The 23,624-nt window shown below is 37.0% G+C and overlaps 1 long non-coding RNA gene and 1 pseudogene across 1 annotated transcript in view; one reads left to right on the plus strand and one right to left on the minus strand.

Annotated features, from left to right (window-relative positions):
* LOC129144765 (uncharacterized) overlaps positions 1-8,867 on the plus strand; it is a 45,528-nt gene extending 36,661 nt beyond the window's left edge. The window contains exon 3 of the long non-coding RNA XR_008549328.1: positions 8,836-8,867. This is a non-coding gene — a long non-coding RNA (uncharacterized LOC129144765). The remainder of the gene's footprint in view (positions 1-8,835) is intronic.
* A 10,206-nt stretch (positions 8,868-19,073) lies between these two features.
* Positions 19,074-23,624, minus strand: part of LOC119260381 (mortality factor 4-like protein 1) — a 30,202-nt pseudogene continuing 25,651 nt past the window's right edge.

Raw genomic sequence — 23,624 nt, forward strand, 5'->3', positions numbered from 1 at the left:
GTGTTATCTTCCACATCTGGTACACCTTCTAGGGTTACTATGGATATTTGGGCAGGTACAATAATACAATCAAAGGGTGCCATTCACATTATGGATGCTATAATGAATGAGTAGGACAATTTTGGCAGCAAATTTTCAACAAAATGGGTAGTATATTACAACAATTGCAAACAAATGGTAGTAAACTGTCCTGAGGAAAGGGGGTATTTTTCTAAGCCACCAGTGTATTACACCAGTTAACAACAGTCCTGGGATTTTTATACTACCTGTAAAAATGGGGACCACATTTTAACCAGGAAAATTGTCTGAGACCACAATCTAACACTAGAATGACATAGTAAAACACCATTGCTCCTACTAGCATAATTTCAATTGGTATGGAAACCTGGGCCATGAGCTCCCACCCTTGCCCTGTGGGACCTGAGTTTAACTAATGAAAAATAAGTTATTAAAAATGCTTATTCTAGGTCTATTAATAAGAATTGCCTTACTAGAAAATAGAAGCATCTAATACATATGTTTGAGTTTTAAATGCCATTTTCATATCCAAGGTTATAACTTTTTGAAAGTTTAACAGCAAGAATTTTAAAGACATAAACCATGTTAGGTGTTCGAAGGAGAAAAATTAAAGTCAAGCTAGTGCATTCCAAACATTATTTTATCTGTTAGAGGTGGCAGGAACAAATAGGCATAATTTCATGTTGTGGATGTTACAATCTATTGGGAAAGACAGACTACACACACGATCACACAAATAGCGATATAACTACAACTCTAGATAAAGATATAAATAAAAACTACCAAAACCCCCAAACTATTCGGAAAGCTTAAGTGGTAAATTTCTAAAGTGCTTTAAGAGCTTATAATAAAGGATTCCAGTAAAGACCAGGGAGTCTCAAAAGCTATTCCTAAAGGATGCATCTTTGAGCTGAGATGTGAAGAGTAAGAATAAGTTAAATAAGAAAGGCACAAGGAAAGGTCTCTGGTATTGGAGATATGTTTGATGCCCTCAGGCAGAAAAGAGCTCAGGATATCCAAGAAACATAAGTCAGAGTGTCCATAGCTATGTGGCTAGAGGAGTTAAAGGGGGTCATGTGAATGACATTATGCAAATCCCTTGAGGTTAGGCTAAACATGTTAGCTTCTTTCATGGGAACAGAAGAAAACCTTAGAAGTATTTTAGGCAGGGAAGAGATACCATATTTTTAAAAGACTGGTTTGACTATTTTGTGTAGAAAGGTTCAAAAATTGCTAAGAATAGAGCAGAGAGACCAGTTGGCAATTGTATTTGGTCAAGTGGTAGATGATAGCTTCGTCATGAATGATGCCAGGAGGTGGAAAGAGGTGAGCAGGGTGGAGATATTATAGGAAATATCAATAGGAAATTAAATTATTTTAAAATGACTTATTTGTGATAATGAAACCCCATGAGTGAAAATGAGATAATCCAAATGTGTTCATTTATGCAATGTTGTAATTATAATGGTCCAATGTTTTGTTTCTATGATGTATGGAAGTTTACTAAGCATTTTCTCAATGATAAAAAGTGTCTGAATGATGAAAAGACTAGAATTTTATTTTCTTATTGGCCAAAGGAACTGCACTGGGTAGGACAGTTCCCTCTGTACCAATTTCCAATGGGTGTACTCTAACGTGGACCCCAATGATGGTGAAATGGATAGGCTAGAACACTATAAGAGGTGTTTATTAATAGAACTGAGGTATGGCCTGCCTAAGCAAGAGTAAGATACTGGAGCTTAAGCAAAATACCAATGAGAATAAGTGTGAGTTTCTTGAATGTATTATCAAACTAATAGTATTATACAGACTTGATTCCAGGTGTTCCAGAATATTCTCAGATGATTAACATGACATCCACTGGGCAGAGTACTCAGTATATAAGGAGGAATTAGCCAAGGTAGAAGGTGCTAGAGTGATGAGTTCTTTCCAATTGATGAATATAATCTTCAGAAGTCTAGGGCTACAACCATTTTTGTAGAGATAGAAGACAGGACGGGATTTAGGAGGAAAAGAGAATGGACAAAGGAAGAAAATATAGGAATTGAAACTTTAAAAAAGTGAAATGAGGAAAATTGATGTTGGCATGACACATGTCCCAGATCAGATACAAGAAAAGGGAACAGGAACAAAAAAGCAGGAAGAAAAGAAAGGAAGCCAATGACAGCCCAGAATGAGGATTCAGACACCGGTCACAGAAGAGAATGCAGGCAGAGCAGAAGGAATGAAGAAGCAAGGAGTAAGGAAAGGAGACATGGTAGGCCAAATGGGGCTCAGATGAAGAATAAGGGCCTCAGGAACTTCACCTAATAGGAAAAGCCTATTATGAGAACCTATATGGATCCCTGGGTAATTCTCACCAAGGGGGACCATTTAATTCATTTTTTGGTAGACACTGGAGCAACTTAATTGAATTTAAATTCTAAATTACTCAAGTCAGAAAGAGGACTGCACCAGTCATTGAGTTAATGGATAGGCCATCACAGCTTCCTTAAAACCTCTGTAATAGGGCCTCCCCTGGTGGCAGAGGCGATTGAGCGCAGTGCTTTGAAGCTGTCTGCAGCCTCTGCAGCACCAGTTCGATCCCGGCCAGCCAGCAAGGGTCCCACATGGCGTGGCAGACCTCTCCTGTCTCGCCCGCTCTCCCCTCAGCAGTGTATTTCAGTTAGTCCACCTGTTCTGTTCTCCACTCTTTCTCTGGTGAATCACCCTCCCGCGAATCTGGCCTGTACACCGGTTCTTGTGTAAATAAATAAATAAAAATCTTAAAACAAAACAAAACAAAACAACAAACCCTCTGTAATAGCAATAGGGTGAAAAAAAATTCCAAAGTAACTTTCTATGCAGGGAAGAGTGTTCAACTCCCCTCATTGGCCATGACATCTAATATATACTTAATGAACAGGTTGTTTTTTTCACCCCAAGATCAGTGGCTGTACTTATAAGTAACCCTAAAACATGCCTTGCCATTCCATAGGATGATCCACCAAAAGGTGAAGTGTGAATCCGGAAATCTACAAAAGGACAAATGAAGTCGTTTGGGTTACTGGAACCTTTGGGCATGCCAAAATGCAGATGCTATAAGATTAGAAGTGTGAAATAGAAAACAGAACCCAAATTAGCAGAAATATCCTTTGAAAGAGCTGCCTTTGAGAAGAATTCAGCCCTTATCGCAAAAGTTTTTTTTCAATACACCCTCAGTTGGCCCTGACACTCTCCTTACAACAGTCCAATGATGCCAGTAAAGAAAACACTATAAAAATAATACTGTTTAGTTCAGGATTTGAAAGTCATTAATGATTTTGTCCAATATATATGTGCAACTGTGCCAAGTCCTTTTACCCTATTAACTGCCACACTGGGGGATTTGGCTGTATCCAAATACCTTTTACTGCATCTCAGTAAATGTGGGATTGGCTACTCTTTGCTTTTTAATGGCAAGACCCTGAGTCCAAAAACACTGCAATATTGCTGCACTGCACTTCCACAAGGGTTTAAGAATTCCTTGACTATTTGGGGGGAAATACTGACTAGGGATCTTAGAAAGGTCCTACTGAAACAGGGCATCCTATAATATGTGGATATCCACATATCCATGATAGGTGGATGATTTACTAATTGCTGGCCTTGAATATAGCTGGTGAGTGGAGAATATCATATTGTGTTTGTTTGTTTGTTTGCTTGTTTTCTGATGTAACATTGGCTAATATTATTGTTATTTTGGGAGGATAAGATTCCCTCCCACACCTCAGGTATAGTCACTGTCATGCATCTACCACCAAATCACAACAGTCCACCACCATAGTCCACGGCTCTCCCCTGCTATTTGTTCTGACCCCTCCCTAACCCCTTTCCCTCTGGATGGTCCAGTTCTAAACTCAGCTTTCAAAGGTGAGTTTTTAAGCTTGTGTTTAAAGGATCCTTGTACAAGTCCTGATTGGAAAAATTTTCAGTTTTTTTACCATTGAGAATAATGTTAACTGTGGGTTTATTATACATGGCTTTTATCATGTTAAGAGAAATTCTATTTATACCCAATGGTTTTCATCATAAATGGATATCGAATCTTATCAAATGCTTTCTTGGCATCTATTGATATAATCATATATTTTCTTTCTTTTTGTTGATGAGGTGAATTATGTTGATTGCTTTTCAGATTCTGAACCACTCTTGTGTCACTGGCGTGAATTGCACTTGGTCATGGTGTGTGATACTTTTAATACATTGTTGAATTTGGTATGCTGAATTTTGCATTAGGGAAATTGATCTGCAGTTTTATTTTTTACATTTCTTTGTTTTTCCTAATATAGTAATGTTGGTCTCATGAAATATGTGTGGAAGTATTCCTTCTTTTTCATTTTTTTGGAAGAGTTTGAACAGGATAGGTATTAATTCATCTGTGAATGTTTGGTAGAACTCACTTTGTGAATCTTTCTGGTCCTGTTCCTTTGTTTTTGGAGAGTGTTTTGTTTACTGGTTCAATTTCTTTGCTTGTGATTGATTTGTTCAGGAATTCTATTTCTTCCCTTTCAGTCTTGGATGGTTGATGTTCTAAGAATTTGTTCATCTCTTCTAGGATATTGGAATTTTTACTCTATAAATGCCCCATAATATTCTCTAATTATCCTCTGAATTTTTATAGCCTCTGTTGTGGTGTCTCCTCTTTCATTTTTGATCCTAATTTTTTGATATTTCTTCCTATTTTCTTCATGAGTCTTGCCAAAGGATTGGCCATTTTATTTAGTTTTTCAAAGAACCAGCTTTTGGTTTCAGTAATATTTTGGTCTTTTTAAAAAAAATCTCTATTTCATTTACTTCTGCTTTGGTTTTTATTATTTCTGTTCTGTTGTCTTTTGAATTTTTTGTTATTCTTTTTCTAGTTCCTCAAGATATGAGAAATGGTTATTTGAGTTCTTTTTTATTTATTGATATGCACCTGTTTTGCTATATATTTCAGTATTAGTACTGTTTTTGTTACATCCCATGTGTTCTGGAAGATTGTGTCTTCATTGTAATTAGCCTCAAGGTTTTGATTTTGCCTTAAGCCAGTACTCTTTCAGTAATGTGTTGTTTACTGGCTATGTAGTAAACAACTTCCCTGAACATTTTTTTTGTAATTGATTTAATAAGTTTAATTAGTTTAATAAGTTTTCAGGGAAGATACTGGGTGTGATTTCAATCTTTGTGAATTTGTTGATATTTCTTTTGTGGAACAGTATGTGGTCTGTTCCGGAGAATATACACATGTGTACTTGAGAAAAATGTGTAATCCACTTTTTTGTGTTTGGTGCTATGGCCTATAAATGTCTAACCCCATGCAATACAGTTCTTTGGTTAAATCTATTGTATACCTGTTTATTTTCTGTGGAGTTGATCTCTCCATGATGAATGTGGGGTGTTGAAAAAGCACAAATGTGCTTTTTCCAGTGTCTGTTTTCAGAGTCGATAGTAGTTGTCTAATGTATTTTGATGCTCCTTCATGTGATGAGTATACATTGATAGGTCTTATATCTTCTTGATATATTGTTACCTTAATCATTATATAGTGTCCTTCTCTTTCACTTGTTACCTTTTAAAATGGAAATCTATTTCATCTGATACAAGTATCACTCTCCCTATCTTCCTTTGTGTCCTTTTACCCTATTAACTGCCACACTCGGGGATTTGGCTGGATCCAAATACCTTTGACTACATCTAAGTAAATGTGTGGGTTTGGATACTCTTTGCTTTTTAATGGAAGGACCCTGAGTCCAAAAACACTGCAATATTGCTGCACTGCACATTCATTTGATTTTCTGTGTTTTTTCAGTATTCTTACATTTCTTTGAATTTATTTTTTGTGGCAGTTTTAAACTCTGTATCTGATAGAAAAAAACATATCTTCCATGTCTTTAATGCTAGTTCTGGAGATTTGTTTTCGCTGTCTTTTTATTATTCCCCTGAGTATTCATGTGACTATTTGTTGGGTTTTTCCTTCTCCCATTATTTGTTTTGGGCTGCACTGCTGTTAGTGGGGCTTCTGTTAGGTGTAGCTCCTCCCCTTACATCAGTCTGATCTTTATCCAACTGTCATAGGTGCCTGTTGGGGTTTTGTGGGATGTTTGTTTTACTGGCTCATCTCTAGTGTCCCCCCCTCTAGAAGTCTGGGTGTCTCACTGTGTGGAGAATGCAGCTGGTGAGATTTTGCTGACCTTTGAGAGGCCTGACTCAGCTCTGGTACCTCCCCCTTGTGGTGCATAGGATCTCAGAAGGCAAGGGAGGCTCCTGCTGGGGTCTTGTCCCATGTAGATTTTGAATCACTGAGCACAATGTTGATTGTAAGGTGTCATCTTAAAAGACTCAGGTATGCAAATAAAAGTAACATAATTGAGATTTGAGCTTAAGAAATATAAATAAATCCTCATGAGAGAAAATGAGTGATTTCAGTTATTAAAGTCCCTGGCAATTAAGGGCCATTAGGTGGATTTTTGGGAAGGCCCGGGTTTTATAGAATTTGGACCCCCAATGCGGACTAATAATCAACTCCCCATACAACTCCCAGATAACAGAACTCCAAACCATTGTTTCAGACTCCAGAATGTCAACAATCTTTTGATCAAATATAGTGAAAGTTGATTTTAGTATCAGTCGTGTGGCTACTAGACCCCAGGAAGATTTTCTGACTTTAACAGAAATGTTAGACAGTCTCACAAGTGAGGCTTGTGAGTGCTAATCTAATTATTAGGACCAGAAATCCAGCTCATTGCATACCTGTCCAAACATAACCTCTGTGTTTGCAAGCTATAGTTACAACTTGTGACTTTATGTGTGAAGCAGAAAATTTTACCTTAGGTTACCAAATCACTGTGTATATCTCACACCAGTTTTTCACATTGTCAGTACAGAAGAGTGGACTTTGATTGACTGCTGGCTGGGCTCATGGGGAAACATTACAAAGCTCTACTAGGTAATGCTAATGTTCAGTTGTGAGTTGCTAGCTCATTAAATCCAGCTACCTTTCTTCCAAGCAATAGCAAGAGCCGTGAAGATGGAATTGTAACCCATACTGACTAGAAATCACTGAATGAGTGCAAACTGCCTGACCAGATTTTCCTGACCTACCCCTGTTAGATTCAGAGTGAGATTTGTCTATAGATGGGAGCAATATTATGAGTCAAGAATGTTCATTCATAGATTATGCAGTACTGATGCTTCATTACACCATAGAAACTAAGTACCCTCCAAGTAACAATGTCAGCACAGAAGGCTGAATTGATAGCCCTGACCCAAGCCCTGGAACTTTTTCAGGACAAGCATATACACTGACACAAAGTATTTGTTCATGGTCCTACATGAACAAGGGGGCCATATGAAAAGAAAGGGGGCTACTTACAGTCAGCAATAAAGACATTAAGCACCCACTAGAAATCTTGGCCTTGCTGAAAGCAATATTGAAAGAAATATTTTCTGTCAGGTGTAGTGGTAATGCACTGTCCCAGTCACCAAAGGGATATATCTGAAATTGCAGAAGGCAACAGAGTAGTCAACCATGTGGCAAAGGAAGGCTCATAGCCTTATTTATCATCTCAGGGTTTCCAGTGTTCATCCAAAAGTCATTCCTGGGGTATCTTGCAACAGAAGTTGAAAGAGAAAAAAATATTTATGTTTTTGCTTTTTTCTTAAGCAAATATCACAGGTCTTTGACAGTCCACAGGACCAATGGGCTTTAAAACTCTGGGTAATTGCTATCTGGGGCTTTCTTCACTTTGGAATGATGCACACTGTGTATTCTGCATGCAAGTTTCAAAGAAGTGTGCGTGGTTAGCAAAACATCTTAAAGACCAGATTATTCCTTCAACAGTTGAGCTTGGGTATCTCCACTATGCCAGGTCTAGAGTAAGACCTAATAACCAGGTCTGAAAGGCTGCATTGGTTCTTCTGGAGGCAATGGAAAATCTAGAGAAAGCAAAGTTATGAGTTACAGCTTAAATTTCCCAAATACTTTTTATGCACTATTTGACACTATTCTTGTTCAATGGTGCAGTGTTCAAAATTGCAACTAGAAATGATTTTCCAAAGACAATTTCCAAGAGGCTTAAATTTGGGTCCATTTCTAGGATCCACTCTTATCCACAATAGGTTAACAGATGATGCCTAATTGCATTACAGGTGGGTTTCTTGGCATAGTGTAACCAAAGTCTGTTTATAATGGGATTCATTTTTCACTCTGTACTGTAGATTGTGGTCTCCAAGGAGCATGTATCTTCCAAGGAGTGTGTAAGGCATTACTGAATTTCTGAGTGACTTCTGAAACAAATCCAAGTCCATCGTCACTCTGAGTTGAGTTAAGCAATCCCAATTGAGTAGTTATTTCCTTCAGCAATTGTTTCAAAAACTCTATGCTTTTTCCATCTTAATGGGAAACGTTTATACTCAAGAAGACATCCACAAAAACCTAAAGATACTTACAATTTCCAGGGGTTTTTGAATAGTTGAGTAAAATCCTCTTTCCAGATTTCAAAAGAGTACATGCCCAGATATTGATCTCCAGTAGTTACAGGGTGTGAGTGAGTCTTGGGGTTGTTCTTGGCACATAAATGGGAATCTTGAGTGATCTACTAATCCACACTCTGCAAAAAGGCCTTTTTAGATGAGGGCACATTGACTCAAACAAGGCATCTCTCCCATAGTGTATTTCCCATAGTATAGATGTTTCAACAATGGGTAGACTAGGGCTTTTGGGAGGAGTATCATACTATGTCAGTTCATTCTCCAAGTGGATCTGTGGTCAAAGCTAGTAAATCTTCATTCATGGGTCATTTATTTTCCTTATTCCAGTTGATATATTTGGGTCCAAATTAAGAAAAGTCCACAAGAGGAATGAATGCCCCCTGGATAACAGCAGTGAAAAGTATCTAGCTAACATTTGTACTCATAAGGAAGCAAAAGGAGCTCTGTGGTAAATATGAATAAAACTATAGTTGCATAAGATATATTTCATGGGCTAAATTAAAACAAATGGAGCTGTTTCCATTTATTGTATGTCTGTATGTCTTCCTCTTGGTGTATAATTGTTCTTGCCTTTGGAGAATATAAAACAGGTATAGGTTGGATCCATAGATAGAAATTTTTGAGCTCAGAAATATAATGAGAACTGGTACAAGTGTTTTCAGGAATCATGGTCTGGTATAATTTTTGTTTAATGAGAAGTAATTTAAAATTCAAAGTGCTGGTTTGAAACTCACATGTCTATAAAATTGTGGTATTGCTTTAAATTTGGGGATAGGTAAATTATGTTTTTTCAAGGTTCAGAATTTGAATTGTGGGTTCAAAATAATAGGTTGAAGATTGGCAGTCAGCACTATGTTGCTCAGTTTAGCCAGAACTTTGATTATCACTATTAGGTAATTAATGTTTATTCTAATTCTATAACAAAACTCCCCACAAATATAAATTAGGAAAAATTGATAGAGTTTTATTTGATTGTCCAGAAGAAATTTTTATGGAACCTCACTAAAGCTAATACACTTAATAAAATTTCTCTTTTTCTTCATGGGAAAAAGGATGAATTTGAAATATTTGGTATTTTATCTGGTAATTAAACATGTATAGGAAACATTGTTGCTTGGAAAAATGTTTCATATTGGTATACACATGAATAATATCTGCATAAAATTATGTGAAACCTTTTACAAGTCTGATATTTTAATATTTCTTGTCAATTTTGATTGATGTTTTGAACTGTTGCTGATTACAATGTTGAACAAATTTCCTTGTCAATTACATTATTATCAAATTATTAAATTTGGTTACATTAGAGTTTTGACATTTGCAGAAAATTTTTCTGCAGAAATTAATGGGAAAAAGACCTCTACAATATCTTAAAACCATTCTAATTAATATAACTTGAGAGATAGTTTTCTACAAAGGGCTGAATGCAATATAGAAAATGAACATTATTTTAACAAGTTTGACAGCATGGTACTGGAACAAATACAGAGACCCAGACCAATGGAATCAAATTGAAAACCCAGATAGAAATCCACATGTATGTAGTCAACTCATCTCTGACAAAGGAGCAAAGAATACACACTATTACAAAAACAGTCTCACCAACAAATGGTGCTAGGAAAACTGGACTGCTACATGCAAAAGAATGAAACTAGACTACTACCTCACACTATACACAAAAACCAACTCAAAAATGGGAAAAAAAAAAACCTGAATGTAAGACCTGAAACCATGAAATATACAGAAGAAAACATAAGCAAAACACTCCATATTTTCATATATCTCAGAAACATCTTTGAGGACTCATCCCCCAAAAAGAAGAAAATAAAGGAAAAGAAAAACAGCTGGGACTATATCAAACTAAAAAGCTTCTGTACAGCAAAAGAGACACTAACCAAAACAAAGCGGCACTCCACAAAATGGGAGAAAATATTTGCCCTCCATACAACTGATAAGGGACTTATGATAAAGATCTACAAAAAACTTACACAACTCAAAAAAAAACAAAACAATCAGCCCAAGCAAAATATAGACAGAGAGCTTAAAAGACACTTATGCAAAGAGGAAAAGCAAATGGCCATAGGCATATGAGAAAATGCTCAACATCATTTATAATCATGGACATGCAAATCAAAACCACAATGAGATACCACCTCACACCAGTAAGAATGGTCCTGAAAACAATAAGTAATGGCAAGGTTGTGGAGAAAAAGGCACCCTCTTACATTGCTAGTGGGAATGAAAACTGCTCCCGCCACGATGGAAAGCTGTGGGGAGCACCCACAAATTACTAAAAATGGACCTGTCATATAACCCAGCAAATCTACTCCTAAGAATCTACCCAAAGGACACAAAAACTTTAATTCTCCTCAAACTACCAAAAATGGAGCTTCCATATGATCCAGCAATTCCACTCCTAGGTATCTACCTAAAGGACACAAAAACATTAATTCAAAAGGACACCTGCACCCTTATGTTTATTGCAGCGCTGTTTACAGTGGGTAAGCTATGGAAAAACAACTCAAATGTCCTAAAATAGATGACTGGATCAAGAAGATGTGGTGTATATACACAATGGAATATTACTTAACAATCAAAAAAGATAAACTTATGCCGTTTGCAGCAACATGGATGGAGCTGGAAGGGATTATGCCCAGTGAAATAAGCCAGAAAGAAAAAGAAAAATATCGGATGCTTTCACTTATATGAGGGATGTAGAGGAACCAAATAAGGGATCAGGAAGGAAAAAAAGTAATTATAATAAATTAAAAATCAAAACCAACAGGCAACTATAAATCAGAGACATTCTGCAGGGGAGGAGGAGGGAGTAGGAGCAAAATAGGAGCAGAAGGAGCACAAGGGACTATGGTGATGGTGTATGGGTGAAATGGTGGTGGGAATTTCAAGGGGACTACACCTGAGAGGAGAAAGCATACATTGTACAAAAATGAAGAATGATGTAAAATATATATATATTATAATAATAATAAACAAAAGGAAACCATCACTCCTATGTTTATTGCCACACTATTTGCAATAGCTAAGATATGGAAACAACCTAAATGCCCCAAAACAGATGACTGAATCAAGAAGATGTGATGTATATACACAATGGAATGCTATTCAGCAATCATAAAAGATAAACTCATGTCATTTGTAGCAACATGGGTGGAGCTGGAGGGGATTATATTCATTGAAATAAGTCAGAAGGAAAAAGAAAAATATCAGCTGATATCACTTATAGGAAAAATATAGGGAAGCTGAACAAATTGTTGAAAAAGAAAAAGACAAAACATGTAGGCAACTATAGATCTGAGGCTTCAGCAGGGGATTGGGAGGAAAAGGGATCCAAACAGGGGTGGGGCGAGCACAAGGGAACACAGTGATAGTTCACAGGTGTGTTGTATATCTATGGGGACTAGAGCTGAGGGGAGAAATCAAATACTGTACAAAAGTGAACAAGAATGTAAGAAAATTAAAACTTAATAAAAAATTAGTTGTTTCAGATGATACTGCTTTTTTGATTATGCTTTGATTTTTTTATTCAGGAAAACTTTCAGCTAACCAAGATATACCGCAATGTTAAATTGCATTTTTGTTAGCAGGATAAATGTGCATTTGCATTTTTCCTCTCATTGATACTGTCATGGAAAAATTGTAGTAATTCTTATTACTCATGGCAATGTGTTTATCTTTGCATAAGTATAGCAGATTTTTAATAGGGAAATTTATCTGTCACTACTTAGAGAACTGGAGACAAGTTTCAATACTAGATTAGATTGTAATATCTTCTGGGAGTTGAAACCAAGCAGACCATGAACAGAGGCTGCCACTTTGTCTGTAGAGTTCCAGAGACCTCCAAGGAATGTAATAAAAAATGTGAGTGTCTCCACTGGCCAGCCTGGAGACCTTGGAGAGATAAAAGCCCTGGGAACATGCAGAAGAGGAAATCTCAGCTGGGGTTTTGTAAGACTGTGGCCTTGCTCGCAAAGCCCATATTGACCAAATTTTCATAGCTCTATTTCAAATTCCTTATGGGCCTCCCCTGGTGGCGCAGGAGGTTGAGCACAGCGCTGTGAAGCTGTCCACAGTCTCTGCAGCGCCGGTTCGATCCTGGCCAGGTGGCGAGGGCCCCACATGGCATGGCAGACCCCTCCTGTCTCACCCGCTTCTCCCCTCAGCAGTGTATTTCTTCAGCCTGCCTGTTCTGTTCCCCTCTCTACCTCTGGTGAATCTTCTCACCCTCCCTGGCATCTGGCCTGTACCCCAGTTCTTGTATAAATGAATAAATAAATCTTTAAAAAATAAAAATGAAAAACAAAATTTCTTATGGAAAGCCCCAAGAAAACCAAGAAAAAATGTGCTCAGTTATTCTTCCTGTGACCTTATGCAAAAATAAATTGAAATTAGATTTAGTTTACAAAAGAATTTTACTATACTATCTAGTAGAATCAGGAGAAAGGTGGAGAGAAAATAATTTTATTTATTTATTTATTTTTAATATTTTTTATTTATTTGTTTATTTATTTATATTTATACAAGCACTGGGTACAGTCAGAAGCGCGGGAGGGTGAGAGGATTCACCAGAGCCAGAGCAGGGAGCAGAGCAGGCAGAAGGACCGACGTACACTGCTGAGGGGAGCAGCGGCTGGCAGGAGAGGTCTGTGCACCATGCGGGACCCTTCTCTAGTGGCCGGGAGCAGCCGGGGATGGAACCAGCGCTGCAGAGGCTTCGGGCAACTTCGCAACCCAGCGCTCAACCGCTGCGCCACCGGGGAGGCCCCAGGTTGACCTTTAAAACATTGAAGACTGGGTCTCCCCTGGTGGCGCAAGCAGTTGAGTGCCGTGCTGTGAAGCTGCCCCCAGGCTCTGCAGCGCCGGTTCGATTCCGGCCAGCCGGCGAGGGTCCCACATGGTGCAACAGACCTCTCCTGTCTCACCTGATGCTCCCCTCAGCAGTGCATTTTGTCAGTCTGCCTGTTCTGTTCCCTGCTCTGTCTCTGGTGAATCCTCTCACCCTCCCGCGACTCTGGCCTGTACCCCGGTTCCTGTATATATAAATAAATAAACCTTAAAAAATAAATAAATAAAAATAAATAAAACATTGAAGACAGGCAGACTTCACTCTCTTGTTTATTTCAGTTTCAACTAACACCCTGACACTGGTACAGTAGGAACCCAAGTAGCCTCTAATCACGTGCTGGCCATCTAATCTCTCTATGTTCTCCCTCCCTTTGTACTTAAACTATTTTTATATCTCTCTGCATATCTGCTTTTGGTTCTTATCATGAGTTCTTAAGCATGTGCATGCTGGAATGCTCAAAAACTGAGACACCCCATGTTTATGTGATTTCCTGCTAACACCAAAGGGCTTATAGTCCTCCATCGTGGTCTATTGGGCCCTCTCCCCACTGTACCATCCTCTCCCCCTTTGGAAACCTCAATTTTATAGCCAACTTTATATAGCTTGAATTTTTGGTTTGATTTGTCTGCCTTTGATTTGTTTCTCTATATTTCACATAAGTGAAACCATCAAGCATTTTTCTGTCTCCTTCTGACGTATTTCACTTAGCGTAACACCCTCCAGTTCATCCATGTTGTCACAAAAGGCAAGAGTTCATTTTGTTTTCATAATGGGTAATATTTCATTGTGTATAGTATGGCATTTATTTAATCCACTCATCTACATAGGACATTATTAGTTTTTACCTGTTGGAACTTCTGTAACAGCACAAATGTGATTGAACAAGGAATACTTCAGCTTGCATTTTTTAAGAACATAATGTTCCCAAGAAAATAGCCATCTCATCCTTCAGTGTATTATTTCTGAGACTTTAAAGAGCATAAAGGAAATATAATCATTATAAATGTTAAAATGTATTTTCCCATAATGTGCTATTAATTTGCAACCTATTTTTCATATGAAAAAATAAAAAAAATAGTATATGCTTTCCTGTTTGCATGAGTTAATTTAGTGTTGAAGATATTATGTACATTTTGGATGAAGATTTTCTATTTTAAGATGGAAATAATTTTATTGTTCTGTTATCCCTTTAATTGAGATGTGATTTTACCTTTTCCCCAATAATTTCATTATAACAAGTTTTTGTAAACATAAAGATCATGTGTTTAGTTTTACTAATTTCTATAGTATGAACAGACTCTTATAATTACTACAAAAATCAAGAAACAACTTTTTCTACATAACAGAAACAAACCTTGTGCTCCTTACCAGATACCAACACTTTCATACCCCCAAGTCCATAACCATCTCTATTTAGATTTCTGTTGCTCAAATAAGTGTTGACTGTTTTTGAATTTTATACATAGATAATTAAATCATATTTACTCACAGAATTATATCATATTTACTCTTTTTATCCTTTTAATGTTGTTTGTAAGATTAATTTATTTTGCCACATAGTCATTTGTTCTTTTTTATTGTTATATAACATTTCTTTAAGCAACTACACTACAATATATTTATTGATTCTATCATTGATGGAAATGTGAATTATCTCCCACTTTTATTATGAATAATTCTGTTATTAACATTTTTTGCTTGTTTCCAGCATTCATATTTATGCATTTCTATTAGGCATATAGATAGGAGCTGAATTTAACTCGTAACGTATGCAATGGTCCAGCTGTAGTATATGTTGCAAACAGTTTTCGAAGTGGTTGTGCTAGGAGAATATAATAATCTACATCCTTGTCAACTTGTTATATTGACTTTTTTTAATCAATCTGGTGGATATATAAAGTATATCGCTCATGCTTTATATGCATTTCCCTAGTCATTAATTATGTTGGATACTTTCTCATGAGCTTACTATCTATTTGAAACAGGGGTGGACAAGGTTACAAAAGGACAACAAGGCAGGAGACTGGATGAAAGGACGGAATGGTCACCCACCTGCCTGGGCTCTGAGACCAGAGAGCCACCAAAAAGCCCCAAAAGGCCAAAAACTAAAACCAAGGGCTATAGCAATACAACACCCTCACAATAGGGGCTTGTGGGTTATAGCCTAACAAAGGACAGTGCCTAATAAGAGGAAAAGTCACTGTCTGTGGGTTCTCACCTGTACACATAATTGCTAGAGATCTCAGGCTCCAGGAACAAACGTGGGGTTTATTTTACAAACAAGGGAAACATAGAGCTGGCTTCCTCACCCAGGTAGCATCAGTGCGGGTCGCCACTGGTCACCAGGAGTGCTGAACAGCACTGGCCAGAAGTGATAGCCACTACTGGTCCCTCAGAGGCAGTGTTAACAGAGACACCCAGTGTTAACAGGTCACACCTGATTGGTCCATTTCACTATCCAGGAAGTACACTGTTACATAAAAGGTCTCTGAGGAGCTACTGCCACAACTGACTTGTGGAGCAGCAGGTTGAAAGGACATCACTGCTCTTTCCAGCTCCCACATCTGGGGCAGCAGGATTCCAGTAACATATTTACATCCCTCTTCATGAATTTTCTATTTCATATTTTGCCCATTTTCCACCATTATGTTTTTATTTTGAAATATAGGACTTATATTCTTGTATAAATGTTGATTTTTTTATGTTGCAAATATATTCTCCCTCTGGAAGTTCATTTCATTCTCTTAATTGTTTCCTTAGTTGAGTAGAGATTTGTAATGTTAATGTAGTCAGTTTTGTCAATCTATTCTTTTACAGATGACATTTTTCCTGTGTGGTTTATTAAGTCTTAACCTTCCCTAAAGTCATAAACATATTCTTCCATACTATCACCCTGAAACTTGATTTTCTGCTTTTCTCTTTAGAGTCATAATCTTGAATTTATTCATTGTAAGGTGTGAAGAAGAAAATGATCTTTTTTATTATTTTTATATATATTTTACATCATTCTTTGTTTTTTTACAATACATGCTTTCTCCTCTCAGGTATAGTCCCTGTAAAATTCCCAACACTAATTTACCCATGTACCATCACCACAGACCATTGTGTTCTTACCTCCCCTATTTTGATCCCTCTCCTTCCCTATCCCCTGCAGTGTCTCTGATTAATAGTTGCCTGTTACTTTTGTTTTTTTAATGTATTATAATTATTTTTTCCTGATCCCTTATTTAGTTCCCCTATGTTCCTCCTGTGAAACCATCTGATATTTTTCTTTTTCTTTCTTGCTTATTTCACTGAGCATTCACCCTTTCAGCTCCATCCACATTGCTGCAAGAAAATAATATTTTTATTTAAGAAATAAATTATATCACCATAATTTGTTGAAAAGAATGTTTGTCCCACTGCTCTGCATTGATAACTTCATAATAAAAAGCATGTGTCCATATATGTGGAGTTGGTTATAAAACTTTTATCTGTACCTTTGCACCATTTATCATTATCCTAATTTCTATCCAGACATTCACTCACCTAAGTCCTCCAGTCTTAGTCTTCCTCAAGACTTTCTCTTTTTCATTAATTAATTTACTTATTGTTATTGAAGCAACATTGTTCCACATCCTTGCCAGTCTTTTTCGGATAGGATGTCCCTCTTGGGTGTAGTCACCAAAGCACTTCAAACTTTGAAACACCTGTAGTCCTCCACCAAAGTACATTGCGCTTTCCCATCTCATGTCTTCATTCTTAGACCTCTCTTTCCACCTCCCACTCTGAAACCATACATCTATGGTCAGTTTTCAAAGATTGGCTTAAAGTGTATCTTTGTCTGACTGGTTTTTCGGTATCCCACCTATAAGCACCATCATTCAGTATCTTTCTATTTCTAGCTTATGTTCCTTACCATATCCCTTTCAGCTCCATCCATATTGCTGCAAATGATATGAATTTATCTTTTTTTTAATTGCTGAGATGTATTCCCTTGTGTTTATATACAACATGTTGTTGATCCTGTCATGTGTATTTAGGTTGTTTCCATGGCTTGGCTATTGTAAACAGTGCTCCATAAACATAGGAGTACAGGTTTCCTTTCAAAATAGTGTTTTTGTATTTTGTATTTTGGCAAATAGAAGTGGAATTGCTAGGTTTTATGACAGATCCATTTTTAGCCTCTTGAAAACCTCCCCAATTCTTTCGAGAGAATCTATATCAGTCTCCATTCCCACCAACAATATAAGAGGTTTCTCTACACCCTCACCAACATTTGTTCTTTCTAGTCTTTTTCATATGGGCCATTCTCACAGGTGTGAGGAGGTAGCTCATTGTGGTTTCATTTATTTTTTATTTTTTAATTTAAATTTTTATTTTTATATTCCCCATACAATTACAACCCTCTTATTTTGACCCCAAGCCCTCCTTTCTCCGCCCCCCACCCCCCATAGAGTGTCTCTTGTTCATAGTTATTTGTTGATTTTGATATTTTCTTTCTTATAGTTATTCTTTTTCCTGGTCCCTTATTTAAGTTTTCTAGATTCCTGCTATGAGTGACCATCCGGTATTTTTCTTTTTCTTTCTGGCTTATTTCGCTGAGCATGATCCCTTCCAGCGCCATCCATGTTGCTGCAAATTGCATGTGTTTATCCTTTTTGAATGCTGAGTAATATTCCATGGTATATATGTACCACATCTTCTTGATCCAGTCATCTATTTTTGGGCATTTGGGTTGTTTCCAAAGCTTAGCTATTGTAAATAGTGCTGCTATAAACATAGGGGTGCAGGTGCTCTTTGGAATTGATGTTTCTGTGTCCTCTGGGTAAATACCTAGGAGTGGAATCATTGTGGTTTTAAACTTAAAGAAAAAAATTATTGAAGATCTGGAAAGCAATTCCTAAAAGATTTACCTTTACAGAAAACTACAGCTACACAATGCTTTGTGCCTATCATGTTAAAACATGAATTAGACACAAATACAAAAACCATGAGACAAGCCACCATTCTTCAACAGTCTGAGTGAGAGGAGATACCTAAGGAACAACACTACGGACTTGCAGAGGGCAAGCTCTTTACTTCAAGCTCCATTAAAAAAAAGGCGCAGGGGTGTGTGTGTGTGTCCAATTAGACACTGGGTTGACCCATTGTCACTAGCAATCAGAGCATTTGTCATTGAGCATGGACACAGTATAAAAGTACACAGTGTCAAAGGAATAGGCCTCCCGGCATTTAAAAGCAGCCCTTGTCAACAAGGCAATGGCAGGACAGCATGCCTCTTTCTTGTCCATTACTGAATACACTGGTAGCAACTTTGATATGAAAATTTTAAAAAAGTGGAAAGGAATTGTAAACCCTTTTATTTCTCTATTTAAAATCAAACAGCATAGCCTCCCTGGTGGTACAGGTGTTAAAGTCTCAGCACTGTCAAGCTTTCAGTAACTGTGGCATAGCAACCCTCTCCTGTCTTGTCTGCTGCTCCCCTCAGCAGTGTATTTCAGTAGATCCACCTGTTCTGCTCTTCACTCTGTCTTTGGTGAATCCTCTCACCCCTCACCCCCTCTTCTGGCCTATACCTCAGTTCTCATACGCATAAATAAATTAAAAATAAATAAATTAATTAATTAAATCAAACAGCAAGCAAACATCAATTCTGTTATACACTAACTTTTCCCAAGTACATCATTTGCACAAGACAAGGACCAAAAACAAAATGTTCTTACAGAGATGCCAACATAAGTGAGCGTGCCTCACATACTTTCCAGTCATACTCTGGAGGGGCCACTTCATAATAGCAGGCACTGAACAGACTTGCAGAATTCATTGCCAAGATTTTAGTAAATCATGAAGATAATTCAGTATAAAGCAAGGCTCTTCTTATCCAGAGGGTATAGGCCAACATCGCTCCATTTGTATAAACATTCTCAGCTGGTGTGATGCTCTTTACACCTGGACATGGGTACATCAGGGTGGGCTGCAGGGTCTCAGAGCACTGAGGCCTCTCCAACTTATGGAGAAACTGAATGATCAACATGAGGTTGAAGTGTAATTTTATCCTCCCCACCACTTCATTCACAGCACACTCCTTAATATCTGTGTTTTCTCAAGATTTCTTATAATTTGCATAATCCTTTAGAATGGAATCCACATTCTTCTTGGCCTGAAGATAAAAGAGCTGTTTTTGCCAAGTAATTAAATCCCAGCTACCAACAGACAAACCATGGTTTTAGCTCTTCAGGAATTTTTCCTTTAACTTCAATCCCATTCATAAATGTTTCCTTGCTTTCGACAGTAGGATCTACTCTCCCTTTTCTTCCGAGAAGAATTAGGTGTCTCATTGTTACTGCCACCATCTCCATATCCAGGAGTTTTCTGTTTGTTCTTTTTCATTTTCACGTCAACATTTTTCAGCTACAGATTAGATGTCTTCTTCCCTGGGCGGACCCTCTAACTCTCCCCTCCCCGACTGCTCCTAACTACCTTTTTGAAGTGCCTGCTGTTTCTGCAGCTTTGTGTCTACATATTTGAGTACTCTACTTCCGGGATCCCATTCAACCCAACTAGTGAGGGAACGCCTTCAGGAACAGGAAAATAATCAACAATATGCTCACCTATCTTCAAAGTGTTTTTAGAGTGCCTAGGCTTCACAGCTTTTTTATTCTAACCACTGTAATGTATAAAGTATTTTATTTGTATGTCCTTCAGAGCAACCTCCATATACTTTGCTTGATAAAGAAGAGGCCCATGAAAACAGCAGTTGCTCACCCTCCTGGAATTTAGGCTTTGGGTCCTGCTTTGATGGTATTTCTAAATGATCCCCTGTCTATTCATTTTCCCACCACTGACTAGCACCCTCTACTCTCCACCTGGCCTACGACCATGTCAGGCTGACCTTCAGCCTGCAGGCTCTACACCTTGGGTGCCCCTCATTGTGGTTTTGATTTTCATTTCCCTGATCACAGTGATGATGAACAATTTTTCATGTGCCTGTTCATCATCTGTATGTTCTCTTTGGGGAAGCGTCTATTTAGTTCCTCTACATATTTTTTGATTGGGTTGTTTTCATTTTGTTGAATTGTATGAGTTTTTTGTATCTTTAATATCAGTACCTTGTCAGATGTATGGTGTGCAAATATTTTCTCCCATTCACTAGAGTGTCTCTTTATTTTGGTCATGGCCTCTTTTGTGGCACAGAATCTTTTTAATTTTATGTAGTCCCAACTGCTTATTTTCTCTTTTGTTTTCTTTTTCTCTGGGACAAGTCTGCAAAGATATCTCTTAAGCTTATGTCATGGAATGTTTAGCCTGTGTTTTCTTCTATGTATTTTATGGTTTCAGGTCTTTTCTTTTCTTTTATAGATTTATTTATTTATGCAGACAAGAATTAGGATACAGGCCAGAGGTGTTGGGGGAGAAGATTCACCAGAGAAAGAGTGGGGAACAGAACAGGCTGACTGACTAAAATACACTGTTGAGAGGAGCAGCGGGCGAGTCAGGAGAGGTCTACTGTGCCATGCAGGCAGCTCCCCAGCCAGGGATCGAACCCGTGTTGCAGTGGCTGTGGGCAGCCCCATAGGCTGTGTCTCAACCTCCTGCGCCACCAGGAGGTCCCTAGTTCCAGGTCTTAAATACAGTCTTTTAACCATTTTGAATTGATTTTAATGTATGCGTGTGATAGTGATCTAGTTTCACTATTTTGCATGGGGCAGTTGAATTTTCCCAAAGCTGTTTATTAAAGAGATATTCCTTGCTCCAGTGTATAAATTTTTCTTCTTTTGTCATAAATTTGTTGTCCATATATGTGTGGTTTATTTCTGGATTCTCAATTCTACTCCATTGGTCTATGTGTCTGTTTATGTTCCAGTAGCAGGCTATTTTTATTACCATTATGCCTTCATAGAATATTTTGAAGTCTGGAAGAATAATACCACAATTACCCCCCCTCTTTTTTTTTTGGTCTGGATAACTTTGACTATTGACTGTCTTTTGTGTTTCCATATGAATTTCAGCAATGTTCCATTTCATTGAAGAATGCCATTAACATATTTATTGGAATTGCATTGAATCTGTAAATTGCTTTGGGTAGAATGGTCGTTTTGACAATATTGAGTCTTCCATTTCACAAGAAGGGAATGTGTTTCCATTTCTTTGTGTCTTCTATTTTTTTTTTTAACAATGCCTTATAGTTTTCATTGTGCAAATCCTTCACTTCCTTTGTTAGCCTTGCTTCTAAGCGTTTATTTATTTTTTTTGGTGTGATGGCAAATGAGATAGTTTTCTTCCATTTTCAGTTCATTGTTTGCATAAAGGGACTGATTTTTGTATATTGATTTTGTTACTGGACATTTTGATGAACTAACATTATTTTATTTAATTTTTCTATGAAGTTTTTAGGGTTCTCTGTGGCCCTATACATTTCCACATATATTTTACAATATACTTACCAATTTTTAGAACCCCAAATCACAAAAAAAAATAATTCTTGATTACGATAGCTTTGACTTTGTAGATATGATGGAGAACATTTACATCTTTACTATATTATGGCTTCCAGTGATAGAATTTGACAAATTCCTTCATTTATTTATATCACATTTATTTTCTCTAAATAAAATGTGTGTGTGTAGGGGGTTGAGGTCTTGCATATCTGTCAGATTTACATATTTGAATTTGATGCTACTTTAAATATTGTTTATATTTTTATTTTCTTATTTCTTCTTTTATAGATACAGAAACACAAGTGTTTTTCTATACAGCTCTAGTTTTGAGGAACTGCCACATTCACTTATTAATATTAATAGCATATCTAGATTCTTTTGGATTTTCAATTTATGCAACCATATTATCTGTAAACAATGACAGTTTCTTTCCTAGTCATGACATCTTTCACTTATTTTTCTTGACTTGTTGCCCAGGCTGTGACTTCTAAGACAATGCTAAATAAAGGCTAGCAGACATCGTTATCTTATTACCAAGTTTGGCAGAATACTTTTTCTCTTCCACTATTTAGTATAATGCTAGCTATAGCCTTTTTTGGTAGATAGACTTTGTTAGATTAATGATGTGTCTTGTTGTCTTCCATTCTTGTTTTGCTAAGAGTATTTATTATTAATGGTTACTGAATTTCATCAAATGCTTTTACTCCATCTGTTGAGATATAGTATTTTTTCCCCCTTGTTCTAATTATGCAATGAATTATACTGAATGATGTTTGTATAACTAAACCAAACTTACATTTTCAGACATTCTATATGATTCCTTTTATTATCACTGGATTTGGTTTACTCTCATTATGTTCAAGATACTTTTGCATCTATGTCGAGGAAGAAATTCACTTTTTTTTTTTTTGGTAATAATCTTCCTGGATTTTTCTCGTGAGATTATGCTGACCTCAAAAGAGATAAGCTGGTTTTCTGTTCTTTGGAAGTTTTGTTTAAGATTAATATTATTTAGTTCTTTAATGTTTGGAAGAATTCATTAGTGGTGTCATCTGGGCCTGGAGTTTTCTTGCGGGATTGTTTCTAAACAGAAATTTGATTTAAATTAGATGTAGTAATATTCATATAAACTATTTCTTATATAATTTTGAAAAGTTGTGTTTTTCTACTAATTTGCCCATTTATGTGATTTTTCAATTCATTGGCACAAAGTATTTTATTCATTTATTTTTGTAAATTTATTTTTTAAATTGAGGTAACATTAGGATTTCCCCCCATTCCATCAGGTATTGCCACAGTAAGTGGCACAAGGCATTTAATACTGCTCTCTTAATTATTTGTAACAAATAATATGTGTTCATGTTAGCATTTCTATACGTGATATTTGAAATTTTCTTTATCTGATTCTTTTGCTTTTATTGGGGTAACTTGCCTTATAAAACTGCCTATATTTTAGGAGGACAGTCTCCTAACTCTCCAAATGTATGCTAGCATACCAGTTCCACCAACAATGTACACACAGCCCTGCACCACAGTCCACTGGACCTCCTTCACCCTTTGCTTATGCTCCCCTCATGACCTCATTTCTGCAATCAGATTTCAAGTGTTTGTTTGGTTTGGTTTTGTCTGTCCAGTTAGCTTGTTTCTTTATATTCCACACATTAGCCAAATCATCTGGTGTTGTTTTCCTACTTCTCACTTATTTAACTTTACATCATTCCTTCTAGTTCCATCCACATTTCTTGCATCATTCTTTGCTAGGGGTTTATCTTTCTTATTAACATTTTTAAAGGACCAATTTTGCATTAGTTCATTTTCATTACTGCATTTGT

The sequence above is a fragment of the Talpa occidentalis genome, unplaced genomic scaffold (genome assembly GCF_014898055.3).
Source record: "Talpa occidentalis isolate TD23 unplaced genomic scaffold, MPIMG_talOcc4v2.1 talOcc4.6, whole genome shotgun sequence".
NCBI lineage: Eukaryota > Metazoa > Chordata > Mammalia > Eulipotyphla > Talpidae > Talpa > Talpa occidentalis.